Source organism: Gobio gobio, assembly GCF_949357685.1.
Source record: "Gobio gobio genome assembly, chromosome: 20".
Taxonomy (NCBI): Eukaryota; Metazoa; Chordata; class Actinopteri; order Cypriniformes; family Gobionidae; genus Gobio; species Gobio gobio.
The window spans coordinates 45,611,544-45,628,263 of NC_137113.1; the positions used below are offsets into that span (position 1 = coordinate 45,611,544).

At 43.7% G+C, this 16,720-nt stretch overlaps 1 long non-coding RNA gene across 1 annotated transcript in view; it reads right to left on the reverse strand.

Annotated features, from left to right (window-relative positions):
• The window catches only part of LOC307117027, a 527,365-nt gene that overhangs the window by 96,314 nt on the left and 414,331 nt on the right, over positions 1-16,720 (reverse strand). The window lies entirely within an intron of this gene.

Consider the following 16,720-nt stretch of genomic DNA (forward strand, 5'->3'; position numbering starts at 1 on the left):
ACATTCGGGGCTTTGCAGAGATACCAAATGTTTGGAGGTTTCACCAGGACAACAACTTATTGTTTTTTTTTTAAAAACGGCTGACATTTTAGCACTCTTATGGAAATATGATATATTTAATTATAATTTAAATCGGATTCATTTTCAAATTGTTTGTTATAAATCAACATCTCAGGAAAATGTAATGGGGTTTCTAATCAAAATATGACTTTCTGTTACAAAACAGGGCATTGATTTCATACATGTCCACTGGATTTAAATCATGTTTATCAGGCATTTTGGAGACACAACAAGTGAATAGGGAAAGAAATTACATATTCATTTTCCTATGAAATATTAGATATTATTATGAAAATGTTGCCAATTATTACTCCCATTATTATACTTATTTTTTCATTACATGTTGCACCAAGAACACATTAGTATTATGCAAATTAGGTGCAGTGTATAGATCCATTGTATTGAATGGGAAAATCCAAGTATAGCCATTTTACCCACATATTTCATAAAGTAAAATGGTTAATCAATGCATTCTGTTATATCTTTCATAACATAGTTCAGAATCATCTTTAAACAAAGTTTATTTTAAAAAAATCCTGAAACCTGAAAATTGACCCATTGTTTTTGCCTATAGATGCAATTTTATGTCATTTTATTTTTTAAACAATTGAGTCCTGCACTGGTAAAAAATTATGTGTTGGATTTACTTAAAATATATATGCACCATTTTTTCATCACACTTTTTAAGTAAACCCAACTTGGAATAATTTTACTTAAAATTAACAAGAAAACCTTTGTTATATGTACTTAAATATTTGAATTCACTCACATTCTTTACTTAAAAATATATGTAACACGATAGAATCTACAAGGTAATGTTAAGTTAACATAACTTGCACATACTTGCATGTTACATATATTTTTAAGTAAAGAATGTTGAGTGAACTCAAATATTTAAGTACATATAACAAAGGTTTTCTTGTTAATTTTAAGTAAAATTATTCTAAGTTGGGTTTACTTAAAAAGTGTGATGCAAAAATGGTGCATATATATTTTAAGTAAATCCAACACATCATTTTTACCAGTGAACATATCATAACATATGAATAAAATATCACTTTTCAAAAATGTTTCCCCCATTTGTTTCTTATGCTCTAAAATGACATGAAAAAATACTAAATTCAAAACACTTTTTTTTCTGGGTGCCAAGAGGATAACAGGGCGCGGATTGTTCTACAGAGTCATTTTCAAGCACAAACTTAACAAAACATTTGAAGTTAAAATTAAAAGTTGTAATACAGGAAAAACAGTTTAGGAAGGTATGAAATACACAGAAAAAAGCATTTGTATGAAGAAGAGCGTGATGTTACGCTAGCCAAATTATGACAGGTACGTGTTGTTAATTACATTACACAATATTTTTAACGTGTTAAACTGAAATAATTAATAGAATGCGTTAACGTGCTAATTTTTACAGCACTGATTAAAACCAGACCAAAAATCTTAATAATCATGCACCATGCCCTATAGCAGGGGTTTTCAAACTTTATGATGCCAAGGACCCCCAAATATGATGAACCTTTTTAAGGGACCCCTTCCTAAAATCCATCTATTTTTGAATTTAAACTAGATAAAAAACATTTAAAAAACATTTAAACTAGATAAATAGTAAGTGTGACATTATAAATATAACATTGTTTCCTAACTTAAAGCTACACTGTGTAACTTTTTTAGTTTATTCTTAGCTAAAAACACTTAGTTCTTTCAAAAATATATGTGCTCATTAATGTATATTTACTTCTTTCAAGTAATAAAGTATTCTCGTAAGTTTATAATATGCCATTGAAAATACATTCGGGTGAGGGGTTCGAATGCCGGTCGCCATGTTGCCCCTCCATCTCGAAAGTACATTAGTACTTAATACTAATTAAGTACATTGCTATACTTAATGTTGCATGCATAAACCTGAAGAAGAACATTTTCAATTAAAAATTATTTGTATAAGCACCTTTCACAATAAATGTAAGCAGCGTCCATACTACGTTATGGATACTGCCTTACAACCCCAGTGAGCAAGATAAAGGGGTTTAAACTCACTAGAAAGATAAAAAAAAAAAGCACACATACACAATTCTGGAAACATTTAGAAATGAAATGGTTAATGTTCGGTAGACTTTTTCCATGTTTGCTTTGTCTTTTTATTCTCTGAAATTTTCTGGGGACCCCTTAGAACCTTCTGGAGGACCCCAGTTTGTAAACCCCTGCCCTATAGTGCATCCTGGTGCTATGTGTTCCCCAGGTACGCCACGCACACGCAGCTTCAGTAGCTCTTCTGTATGATCTGACCACACCTCACACACCAATGATCCTTGGCTGCCCATGACCCTGTGGCCGGTTCTCCACTGGTCCTTCATGACCCTGTGGCCGGTTCTCCACTGGTCCTTCATGAGCCTGTGGCCGGTTCTCCACTGGTCCTTCATGACCCTGTGGCCGGTTCTCCACTGGTCCTTCATGACCCTGTGGCCGGTTCTCCACTGGTCCTTCATGACCCTGTGGCCGGTTCTCCACTGGTCCTTCATGAGCCTGTGGCCGGTTCTCCACTGGTCCTTCATGACCCTGTGGCCGGTTCTCCACTGGTCCTTCATGACCCTGTGGCCGGTTCTCCACTGGTCCTCCATGACCCTGTGGTCGGTTCTCCACTGGTCCTTCATGACCCTGTGGCCGGTTCTCCACTGGTCCTCCGTGACCCTGTGGCCGGTTCTCCACTGGTCCTTCATGACCCTGTGGCCGGTTCTCCACTGGTCCTTCATGACCCTGTGGCCAGTTCTCCATTGTTCCTTCCTTGGAGCACTTTTGATAGAGACTGACCACTGCAGACCGGGAACAGCCCACAAGAGCTGCAGTTTTGGAGATGCTCTGACCCAGTCGTCTAGCCATCACAGTTTGGCAATTTCGCTCAAATCCTTACGCTTGCCCATTTTTCCTGCTTCAAACACATCAACTTTGCGGACAAAATGTTCACTTGCTGCCAAATATATCCCACCCACTAACAGGTGATAATCAGTGTTATTCACTTCACTTCACCTGGTCATAATGTTATGCCTGATCGGTGTATACATATAAATACAAGCAGAAGAGGATGTGAAGAGACTTTCGCATAACAAAAAATGTTTCTGGAACAAATCGCCTGTAAAATGCACAGCATTTTGTGAGGAGGACAGATAACGTGGGACGTGGGGTTGTAAATGTAACCTCTTCTGTCTGTTCCTTTGGATTCGAGTAGTTTGGGTTGCTCACAGTGCTGTAGCCCTGTGGAAGAGGTGGTGACAAGCCATTAAAACACTTCCAGCTGCACTGTTCAGCACAGTTAGGGATTTCATTTCACACTGGGCTTTACATGCCCTCAGTTTGTTCTCAACTTTGCCCCATAATGAACGATGAAGCAAAAAGGTTTGTGATTATATGCAACATCTTACAACCCCACATCCATTTCTGTCTGCACGCCTTCACTCAAGATAAAACAAGCTGACTTTAGACGCAGAGTTTGACCCGTAATTCACCTGAGCAGAGCAAATAAATAAAAAATGTCTTTATAATGATACATCTGTGTGATTCTAAACATTGTACAGCCATAATAATCCATCTTAAAAGGGCAAACAATGTTTGCAAACTCAACTGAAAGGTTGAATAATATTGTGGAATATATAATAATTTGCCATTCATTACTTTGCATGGTTGTTTATGCACAGTGGGGAAAAAAAACTCCCAGAAGCAAGACTGTCCAAGTCTAGTGTCAGGCATTTACAGTAGAGTTTCAGAGTTATAAATGGCTGCTATAAAAGAAGGTAAACCAATCAAATCTTTTCAGTGTTTAATCTGAAAATGACAAATATGTCTGGTGCCCTTTAATAAAACTCGACAAACCCTTTGCAGCCTCTCAAGACCGAAAGCTCTCTCTCATACTCAAGCTCATCTAAAAGACAGTGTAAGCAATGTTGTTTTTGGACCCTCACCAACCTCCTACTTTTTTCAGATTGCTGGCTCCAGTTAAATAACCATTTTGACTGATTCGGTCATGGATGTCGGTGGGCCATGAAAACCTCTGTCAGCCACCTCATCTGTGCCAAGATTCATCATGGCTTGCTTTTTGACAGCTTCAGTATCTCAGAAATATCCGGCATATAGAGACCGGTCGTGCAAAACGGGTGATGAACAGAGCTAAATGAACTATATTTGCATTTCCTGAAGAAAAGAGTCATCCGTGATTCAGAGCTGCCTGAAACTTTACCATTGCCAAGTCACTTGCAGGCTCTTGTTTTCTGCATGGCAGAACAGCAACACATCATTATGGAAGCTTGTTTCTGCAACAGAATAAAAAATAAAAACAGGTAATTGACTTTTTATCTCACAATTCAGACTTTTTTTCTTGCAATTTCGAGATATAAAGTCCGAATTGTGAGATATAAAGTCAGAATTGTGTGATATAAAGTCAGAATTGTGTGATATAAAGTCAGAATTGTGAGATATAAAGTCAGAATTGTGTGATATAAAGTCAGAATTGTGAGATATAAAGTCAGAATTGCGAGATATAAAGTCAGAATTGTGAGATATAAAGTCAGAATTGTGTGATATAAAGTCAGAATTGTGTGATAAAAAGTCAGAATTGTGTGATATAAAGTCAGAATTGTGAGATATAAAGTCAGAATTGTGTGATATAAAGTCAGAATTGTGAGATATAAAGTCAGAATTGCGAGATATAAAGTCAGAATTGTGAGATATAAAGTCAGAATTGCGAGATATAAAGTCAGAATTGCGAGATATAAAGTCAGAATTATGTGATATAAAGTCAGAATTGTGTGATATAAAGTCCGAATTGCGAGATATAATGTCAGAATTGTGTGATATAAAGTCAGAATTGCGAGGTATAAAGTCAGAATTGTGAGATATAAAGTCAGAATTGTGTGATATAAAGTCAGAATTGTGTGATATAAAGTCAGAATTGTGTGATATAAAGTCAGAATTTTGAGATATAAAGTCAGAATTGCGAGATATAAAGTCAGAATTGTGTGATATAAAGTCAGAATTGCGAGATATAAAGTCAGAATTGTGAGATATAAAGTCAGAATTGTGAGATATAAAGTCAGAATTGTGAGATATAAAGTCAGAATTATGTGATATAAAGTCAGAATTGTGTGATATAAAGTCCGAATTGCGAGATATAAAGTCAGAATTGTGTGATATAAAGTCAGAATTGTGTGATATAAAGTCAGAATTGTGTGATATAAAGTCAGAATTTTGAGATATAAAGTCAGAATTGCGAGATATAAAGTCAGAATTGTGTGATATAAAGTCAGAATTGCGAGATATAAAGTCAGAATTGTGAGATATAAAGTCAGAATTGTGAGATATAAAGTCAGAATTGTGAGATATAAAGTCAGAATTGTGTGATATAAAGTCAGAATTGTGTGATATAAAGTCAGAATTGTGTGATATAAAGTCAGAATTTTGAGATATAAAGTCAGAATTTTGAGATATAAAGTCAGACTTGCGAGATATAAAGTCAGAATTGCGAGATATAAAGTCAGAATTGCGAGATATAAAGTCAGAATTGCGAGATATAAAGTCAGAATTGCGAGATATGAAGTCAGAATTGCGAGATATGAAGTCAGAATTATGTGATATAAAGTCAGAATTGCAAGATATAAAGTCAGAATTGTGACGACGACCACCACAGCAGTGCAGACGATCTTGGAGACCCCCACGGCGGAGCAGACGACCACCACAACAGTGCAGACGGTCTTGGAGACCCCCATGGCGGAGCAGACGACCACCACAACAGTGCAGACGGTCTTGGAGACCCCCACGGCGGAGCAGACGACCACCACAACAGTGCAGACGGTCTTGGAGACCCCCACGGCGGAGCAGACGACCACCACAGCAGTGCAGATGGTCTTGGAGACCCCCACGGCGGAGCAGACGACCACCACAGCAGCGCAGACGGTCTTGGAGACCCCCACGGCGGAGCAGACGACCACCACAGCAGTGCAGACGGTCTTGGAGACCCCCACGGCGGAGCAGACGAACACCACAACAGTGCGGACGGTCTTGGAGACCCCCACGGCGGAGCAGACGACCACCACAGCAGTGCGGACGGTCTTGGAGACCCCCACGGCGGAGCAGACGACCACCACAGCAGTGCGGACGGTCTTGGAGACCCCCACGGCGGAACAGAAGACCACCACAGCAGTGCGGACGGTCTTGGAGACCCCCACAGCGGAGCAGAAGACCACCACAGCAGTGCGGGCGGTCTTGGAGACCCTCACAGCGGAGCAGATGACCACCACAGCAGTGCGGGCGGTCTTGGAGACCCCCACGGCGGAGCAGACGACCACCACAGCAGTGCGGACGGTCTTGGAGACCCCCACGGCGGAGCAGACGACCACCACAGCAGTGCGGACGGTCTTGGAGACCCCCACGGCGGAGCAGACGACCACCACAGCAGTGCAGACGGTCTTGGAGACCCCCACGGCGGAGCAGACGAACACCACAACAGTGCGGACGGTCTTGGAGACCCCCACGGCGGAGCAGACGACCACCACAGCAGTGCGGACGGTCTTGGAGACCCCCACGGCGGAGCAGACGACCACCACAGCAGTGCGGACGGTCTTGGAGACCCCCACGGCGGAACAGAAGACCACCACAGCAGTGCGGACGGTCTTGGAGACCCCCACAGCGGAGCAGAAGACCACCACAGCAGTGCGGACGGTCTTGGAGACCCTCACAGCGGAGCAGATGACCACCACAGCAGTGCGGGCGGTCTTGGAGACCCCCACGGCGGAGCAGACGACCACCACAGCAGTGCGGACGGTCTTGGAGACCCCCACGGCGGAGCAGACGACCACCACAGCAGTGCGGACGGTCTTGGAGACCCCCACGGCGGAGCAGAAGACCACCACAGCAGTGCGGACGGTCTTGGAGACCCCCACGGCGGAGCAGAAGACCACCACAGCAGTGCAGGCGGTCTTGGAGACCCCCACGGCGGAGCAGGCGACCACCACAGCAGTGCAGGCGGTCTTGGAGACCCCCACGGCGGAGCAGACGACCACCACAGCAGTGCAGGCAGTCTTGGAGACCCCCACGGCGGAGCAGGCGACCACCACAGCAGTGCAGGCGGTCTTGGAGACCCCCACGGCGGAGCAGATGACCACCCTAGCAGTGCAGACGGTCTTGGAGACCCCCACGGCGGAGCAGGCGACCACCACAGCAGTGCGGCGGTCTTGGAGACCCCCACGGCGGAGCAGATGACCACCACAGCAGTGCAGACGGTCTTGGAGACCCCCACGGCGGAGCAGACGATCACCACAGCAGTGCGGACGGTCTTGGAGACCCCCACGGCGGAGCAGACGACCACCACAGCAGTGCGGACGGTCTTGGAAACCCCCACGGCGGAGCAGACGACCACCACAGCAGTGCAGGCGGTCTTGGAGACCCCCACGGCGGAGCAGACGACCACCACAGCAGTGCGGACGGTCTTGGAGACCCCCACGGCGGAGCAGACGACCACCACAGCAGTGCGGACGGTCTTGGAGACCCCCACGGCGGAGCAGACGACCACCACAGCAGTGCAGGCGGTCTTGGAGACCCCCACGGCGGAGCAGACGACCACCACAGCAGTGCGGACGGTCTTGGAGACCCCCACGGCGGAGCAGACGACCACCACAGCAGTGCAGGCGGTCTTGGAGACCCCCACAGCGGAGCAGATGACCACCACAGCAGTGCGGACGGTCTTGGAGACCCCCACGGCGGAGCAGACGACCACCACAGCAGTGCGGACGGTCTTGGAGACCCCCACGGCGGAGCAGACGACCACCACAGCAGTGCGGACGGTCTTGGAGACCCCCACGGCGGAGCAGAAGACCACCACAGCAGTGCGGACGGTCTTGGAGACCCCCACGGCGGAGCAGAAGACCACCACAGCAGTGCAGGCGGTCTTGGAGACCCCCACGGCGGAGCAGACGACCACCACAGCAGTGCGGACGGTCTTGGAGACCCCCACGGCGGAGCAGACGACCACCACAGCAGTGCGGACGGTCTTGGAGACCCCCACGGCGGAGCAGACGACCACCACAGCAGTGCAGGCGGTCTTGGAGACCCCCACGGCGGAGCAGGCGACCACCACAGCAGTGCGGACGGTCTTGGAGACCCCCAAGGCTGAGCAGACGACCACCACAGCAGTGCAGGCGGTCTTGGAGACCCCCACGGCGGAGCAGACGACCACCACAGCAGTGCAGGCGGTCTTGGAGACCCCCACAGCGGAGCAGATGACCACCACAGCAGTGCGGGCGGTCTTGGAGACCCCCACGGCGGAGCAGACGACCACCACAGCAGTGCGGACGGTCTTGGAGACCCCCACGGCGGAGCAGACGACCACCACAGCAGTGCGGACGGTCTTGGAGACCCCCACGGCGGAGCAGAAGACCACCACAGCAGTGCGGACGGTCTTGGAGACCCCCACGGCGGAGCAGAAGACCACCACAGCAGTGCGGACGGTCTTGGAGACCCCCACGGCGGAGCAGAAGACCACCACAGCAGTGCAGGCGGTCTTGGAGACCCCCACGGCGGAGCAGGCGACCACCCCAGCAGTGCAGGCGGTCTTGGAGACCCCCACGGCGGAGCAGACGACCACCACAGCAGTGCAGACGGTCTTGGAGACCCCCACGGCGGAGCAGGCGACCACCCCAGCAGTGCAGGCGGTCTTGGAGACCCCCACAGCGGAGCAGAAGACCACCACAGCAGTGCAGGCGGTCTTGGAGACCCCCACAGCGGAGCAGATGACCACCACAGCAGTGCGGGCGGTCTTGGAGACCCCCACGGCGGAGCAGATGACCACCACAGCAGTGCGGACGGTCTTGGAGACCCCCACGGCGGAGCAGACGACCACCACAGCAGTGCGGACGGTCTTGGAGACCCCCACGGCGGAGCAGAAGACCACCACAGCAGTGCGGACGGTCTTGGAGACCCCCACGGCGGAGCAGAAGACCACCACAGCAGTGCAGGCGGTCTTGGAGACCCCCACGGCGGAGCAGGCGACCACCCCAGCAGTGCAGGCGGTCTTGGAGACCCCCACGGCGGAGCAGACGACCACCACAGCAGTGCAGACGGTCTTGGAGACCCCCACGGCGGAGCAGATGACCACCCCAGCAGTGCAGACGGTCTTGGAGACCCCCACGGCGGAGCAGACGACCACCACAGCAGTGCAGGCGGTCTTGGAGACCCCCACGGCGGAGCAGATGACCACCACAGCAGTGCAGACGGTCTTGGAGACCCCCACGGCGGAGCAGATGACCACCACAGCAGTGCAGACGGTCTTGGAGACCCCCACGGCGGAGCAGATGACCACCACAGCAGTGCAGACGGTCTTGGAGAGCCCCACGGCGGAGCAGGTGACCACCACAGCAGTGCGGACGCCCACGGCGGAGCAGACGACCACCACAGCAGTGCGGACGCCCACGGCGGAGCAGACGACCACCACAGCAGTGCGGACGCCCACGGCGGAGCAGGCAGAGTAAGGCGCCTGGGCGGCGTGGGCGGAGCAAGGGACTCGTGACAGGAGGCAGAGCCCTCTCCGGACGCTGGTCAGTGGCTGTGACAGGACAAGACTCTGGACTGGCGGGTACTGCAGGAGTGCAGTGTTCCTCTTCTGAAACTCCCACAGTGAATGCAGAACCGCTCAGTTGTAGTGCCAAGTCAATATAATGTTCTAATTGTGTGATATAAAGCCAGAATTGTGTGTTATAAAGTCAGAATTGTGTGATATAAAGTCAGAATTGTGAGATATAAAGTCAGAATTGTGTGATATAAAGTCAGAATTGTGTGATATAAAGTCAGAATTGTGTGATATAAAGTCAGAATTGTGTGATATAAAGTCAAAATTGTGTGATATAAAGTCAGAATTTTGAGATATAAAGTCAGAATTGCGAGATATAAAGTCAGAATTGTGTGATATAAAGTCAGAATTGCGAGATATAATTATTTTATATCTATATATCTTTATTACATTAGATTAAATTGTACACACTGGAGCGTGACTTCCAGAAGCGGTTGTGACTTGGACTGTAATCTACACAACATCCAGAGATATAAACTAGATCATCAATCATTAGAAATATCCTAATGAGCGCAGAGACCACTGGAACGCCGACCGCAAAGAGGGAAAACCAGGAACGGAGCCTTTTTTTGAGTGACAGCCCTTCACCAAAGGCACGTTCTGTCTACAAAAATCCACCACAATTATCCAGCGTTTATCTTCAGAAATCATCTTCTAACCCATTCACTTCTCAAATCACATTTCCAAGCAATTCTTTCCACCAAAGCAGCAAAGGTCATAATTTATTGCAATTTTCCTGTCAGAATCACAGTTTATTCGCCATCAGTACAATGAAAAGCAGGTTTACTGTGTCAAAGGACATGTTGGATCAGGGTTTGAAGTTATAAAGTTTGACATGATCTATATGCTACAGATGGCAGTTTTTGCAAACTGTATTTTTTAAGAGATACGAGCACTACTCCTTTAAGATAAGAGTTGAAGTTCTAGGCACAAACACTATGAATACACTAATAAATCAAACCTTGTGCAAATTAAATTCATGCATGTGTATTTTTTAATATAGAGAATGTGAAGTGTGCCAGATCTTTTTTTAAGGAAGGTCCCTCTGTGTTTTAATAAGACTCTTATTGTAGAGGTCAATGTCAGTTTAAAATGAAACCCACATTTTAGTAAAAGTTAAGGTTCCAAAAGTTGTTTTTCCTCTCTAGGCAATGCCATAGAAGAACCATTTTTGGTTCCCATGATCAAACAGTTCCTAAAATAATTTTTTTTTCTTAGTGTGGAGAATATTTTAATCTGAAGACCCTTTTTCCACTATCCACCTATTCCCGACGAGCGTTTTGAATTATGGGTGGCGCTTCCGGTTTCCATTCAAGACTGAAATGAGTCATTTCAAATCATAAGGTTGCCCTCCAAATAAAGCTTATGCAGTTTTCCTGAATTAGCTGTCAATTTTCCTTCATGTTTTATTTTCAGACATCATGAGAAGAATAACGTAACGTTTGCTATTTTAATGTGACGTTATAACAAGAGATCTTCTGCATTCTTTTCCTCATAATTATAAATTTTTTTCTAGTGCTGGGAATCTGGGAAGCTGGGAAATTAACTAATTAATTGTATTTTTTTTCTGTAATTAATCGCAAGTTTGTAATAATTTCAGTTACTCTCCAAATTAATGTAGAAACATTTTAAAGACAGCATATTTGAAATATGTGTTGTAAGGGCGTGTTTTTATGAATGAAGGCCAGTATCACTGATACTAATGTCTCTATGAAACATTAATGACGTTACATTACAGTATAACTGAAAGCTCCCAATTTCAACATTTATTAGGCTTTAAAAAAACAACTTTTAATTTAAGTGAACTTAAAACAATCTTTACATAAACCCATTATAATAAATGTTATATTTACCCATGGCCTTCCCTGTTATACAGAAATGTAATAGTTATCAAACACCTTTCTTAACTGCATAAATAATAACTAAAATATAGATTAATCATCATAAAAGCTACAATTTTCTCTGTTCCCGTTGTTCTTTGATGAACATTAATGACAGGCATCATCAGTGCTACTGTCACTTTAAGAACAGCCGCTGACGAACATGACGCGGATCTCATGCGCTGTCCCGCGCATCTCATTTCCTCACAACTCTGTAAGTTAATTTAAGACGTTATTTAACTAATTTAAGACTCCTAATATGAGAATACTCAAAATTCTCTGTGTTGTTGTTATTGTTTGTTCAAGAGCAAAAGAGAACTCGATGTGAGCAGGAGACTGACGCGAGTGTCTGTGCGTCGAGTGTGTGTGTGTGTGTGTGTGTGTGACAGTATGGAAAACGCAAAAAAAAAAAAGAAAAGAAGTGATTTCTAAATTTACTTTGATTTGTATTTCATTGCAGACAATATGAACACAAACTATTTCATGTTTTGTCTGGTCAACTTCATGTCATTTGAAAATATGCATCCTTTCCTGTCATTCAGACCTGCAACACATTTCAAAAAAAGTTGGGAGAGGAGCAATTTAGGGCTAGTAATGATGATGTGATTTGAAACAGGTGATGTCAACAGGTGATTGTAATTATGATTTGGTACAAAAGCAGCATCCAAGAAAGGTCTAATCCTTTAGGAGCAAAGATGGGCCGAGGATCACCAGTTTGCCAACAAATATGTGAGAAAATTATTGAAATGTTAAAAAACAATCTTCCTCAAAGAAAGATAGGAAGAGATTTGGATATTTCACATTCAACAGTGCATAACATAATTAAAAGATTCAAGGAATCTGGAGGAATTTCAGTGTTTAAAGGACACGGGCGCAAGCCTAAGCTGAACAACCCTGATCTCCGATCCCTCAGGCGGCACTGCATCAAGAATCGTCATTCATCTATAAGCGATATCACCACATGGGCTCAGGACTACTTTGGCAAACCTTTGTCAAGTATCACAATACGTAGTTACATCCACAAATGCCAGTTAAAACTGTACTGTGCCAAAAGAAAGCGTGTTAACAGTGTCCAGAAGCGCCGTCGACTTCTCTGAGCTCGGAGGCATCTGGGATGGACCATCACACAAACGTGTACTGTGGTCAGATGAATCAGTATTTCAGGTATTTTTTGGGAGGAATGGATGCCGTGTGCTCCGGACCAAAGAAGAAAAGGATCATCCAGACTGTTACCAGCAACAAGTCCAAAAGCCAGGGTCTGTCATGGTATGGGGTTGTGTCAGTGCCCTTGGCAAAGGTAACTTGCACTTCTGTGAAGGCACCATTAATGCTGAAAAGTACATAGAGTTTTTTGAGCATTATATGCTGCCTTCAAGAAGACATCTTTTCCAGGGACGTCCATGCATATTTCAACAAGACAATGCAAAACCACATTCTGCACACATTACAAAGTCCTGGCTGCGGAGGAAAAGGGTACGGGTACTTGACTGGCCTGCCTGCAGTCCCGACCTGTCTCCAATAGAGAATGTGTGGACAACGAAGACCCCGTACTGTTGCCTACCTTAAGACTTGTTTGCAGGAAGAATGGGACAAAATTACACCTGAAACACTTCATCACTTGGTGTCTTCAGTCCCTAAACGTCTTTTAAGTGTTGTGAAAAGGAATGGCAACATTACAAAGTGGTAAATGCTTTACTGTCCAAACTTTTTTTGAAATGTGTTGCAGGTCTGAATGACAGGAAAGGATGCATATTTACAAATGACATGAAGTTGACCAGACAAAACATTAACTATTTTTTGTTCATATTGTCTGCAATGAAATACAAGTCAAAGTAAATTTAGAAATCACTTCTTTTTTTTTTATATTTGCGTTTTCCTGACTGTACCAATTTTTTCTGATTTGGGGTTGTATTTGTAAATCGTGAGAAAATGCTATTTTATCCAAGGAAATGGGACGTGTGATGGCGTCGCCTGTCAATTGTGTCATATCTGTGTTCCCCTCGGTTTCTTGTTTTATTCTGCAGAAACACTTTACTCTCACTGCGGTGTGAACAAGTGTCATAGCAGCCGCCAAGAGAACGCACAGTGTAACGTCATAATATCACAAGCGTTATGAATCAGTGAGTCGAATCAGCAGTTTGAATCGCCAAATTTCAGCAGTTTGGCGGTTTGACACGCAATCCGAATCATGATTCGACTCACTGATTCATAACGCTTCGAAGCTTCATGAGGCCGTGTTTTGAAATCGTCATCACTACATAAGTCGTTTTTTCAAAAACTATTCTCGCCGATTCATAAAGTTATTGTAGAACCACTGTAGTGAGATGGACTTTGTAACGACGTCTTTAGTACCTTTTAAGGGTCTTGAGAGTGTAAAGTGCATTGTGCCAATGGAGGCCTTTCAGAGCCATCAGATTTCAACTAAAATATCTTCATTTGTGTTCTGAAGATGAACGGAGGTCTTACGGGTGTCGAACGACATGAGGGTAAGTAATTAATGACAGAATTTTCATTTTTGGGTGAACTAACCCTTTAACAATCGCTCCAGCGGTTTCTCAGCTCCACAACACTCGGTCCTGCTCTGCTTCAGACTACAGTAACGTTAATAATCACATCCATCAACATGATTTCTGCCTGAGTCCTATCCCGACTCTTTCCCACCGGCTGTGAGGTGAAGACCACATGTCCCAAGAGTCTGCGCTCAAACTTGACATCATCAAACTACGCCTTTGTTTTGAATAGGCGACCTCTAGCGGACGGAAAAGTTACATAGTGCAGCTTTGACTGTGAGTGTAAATGCAATTAAGAAAAATACATTGCCATTTTACATATTGCTTTTCAAACTGAATATTGCTGCTACCCATATGCTTCCATAAACGAAAGTTACACCCATAATTCGCGCAAAGCGTCATGTGGCGTAGGAAATAAGGTGGATAAAGAACTTTTTGTGGAATGGAAAAGTAAAGGTTCATGGAACCAGAGTGAATTATAAAATAAATAAAGTACATTACTCTTTTTGAGGGGAAAAAGAGAATAGGCTTCTTGAGTGCAAACCTTTTTTGGCTAATGGATCCGCCGCTCTGTTTAATAACAGATAGTTCTGATATGCTGAATGTCAACATAAAGTTCTGTGAATGATCATTATCACGTATCACCATTAGAAATTTGTACTAGTCTGTGGATGTGGTAAAATAACAGCTGTTCCCGTGTCTTGTGGGACAGCTGGTCAAAGGAGAGGCCAAGACGTTCCTCCCTCCTCGTTTGTTTATCCGTACGTTGACTAAAGGAGAGTGCGACTGGTCATAGGCCGCTGTTTTCTCTCCTCACCGTTATCAATCACTTCAAGGGCTCCTGAACAGGAAGGCCATTTTCCCATCATCACTCCCTCAGCAAGACCATTACACTCCACATTAATGCAGCGAATGGCCTGACCATTGGCACTGTTCTCTGCACCTCACTATATCTGCTTGTTTCATTCTCCATAAATCACCCTCACTCACTGCCTGGGCTGGATTTCGCAGAACTGTGAAATGATTTTCCATTTTTCCGTCCCCAGCATGTTTTTGTCAGTATATTATGGTGCGTGAGCAACTTCACAGGTCAGATGAAACCATTTGATAATGTAAAAAAGTTGCTGCTTTTTGGTATATATTTGATTTTTTTCTCCATTTGCATGAAATAATTCATACAGGTGAGATGGGATAGGAAATGAAAAAAGAAAACGGTATATTGTATGATATACTGTACAGTGGCAAGAAAAAGTTTGAGAACCCCTTGCAGAATCTATATATAAGAAAATAAGAAAGATTATACAAAATGCATGCTATTTTTTTTATTTAGTACTGTCCTGAATATGATATTTTACTATTAAAAAAGGTTGAAACATTCGCTGATGCTCCAGAAGGAAACACGATGCATTAAGAGCCGGGGGGTGAAAACTTTTGGAATTTGAAGATCAATGGCAATTGTACCATAGGTTTTGGATATGTCCCCACCACTTTTTGAAATGGCTGATTTTGTCCCCACCACTTTTTGAAATGGCTGATTTTGTCCCCACCACTTTTTGAAATGGCTGATTTTGTCCCCACCACTTTTTGAAATGGCTGATTTTGTCCCCACCACTTTTTGAAATGGCTGATTTTGTCCCCACCACTTTTTGAAAGCATTTGGTTAAAATGTTCTGAAAAATCAAGCGAACCAAGAAATGTTGAAGGTTTATTTGCACAAAACATGCAATGCAGTTTAGATACAGACAGAAACAATGTACATTTTCCAAAAAAAGTAACTTAACCCTTGTGTTATGTTGCAGGTCAATTTGACCCGTTTTGATTTTTAAGTTGTCAGAAATATCAGTTAACCTGTTTTTTTTCTTTAAATTTTGTGACTTTTTCTCATTTAGGGTCATGAACATGCATGCAAAGTTTCAACACGCTGATGTGTTTTGACATATACACACACATTTACTGTTACGTTTGTGATGTTCACGGGTCAATTTGACCCGCATATTTTAATGTTCTAAGGCAATTGTAGAGACCCAAAATAATAACATTTCTTGGTTATATTTTGTTATTTTAGTTTTTTACTAACCTATGAAGCAAAAAATAAATTAGCTTTTCCCCATTTTTTCAATACAGAAATATTTTTTGTATGCCACAAATGGTAAAAATGACCTATAATTTATTTTTTCAATCTATCTGAAATACTATCTAACCTACATTGTTTTTCTTGAAATTGTGTGACCTTTTCTCATTTAGGGTCATTAACATGCATGCAAAGTTTCAACATGATAATGCGTTGTGAAATGTGCATATCAAAATGTTATACACTCTTGCTGTTTGTGGGTCAATTTGACCCATATAGGACAGCTATTCAAAAGCAACTGTACAGACACAAAATACAAAACACTTTGTTGTATCTCAGAGCTCTTCAACTATTAACAACTTCATGAAGCAGTGTTTTGAAATCGGCCATCACTGTATAAGTCGTAAAAGTAAAGTTTAAAACAAGTTATAGAAGTTTATGAAAATGAAAATATATAACATATATATTTTTATATTTTATATAAGATATACATTTTACAAAACATGTTAAATTCTAAAACCTCAAGAAAATCAAAGCTAAATATCTGAACAAATTCTGTACCAAATTTTAGGGTGATATCTCAAAAAAAAAA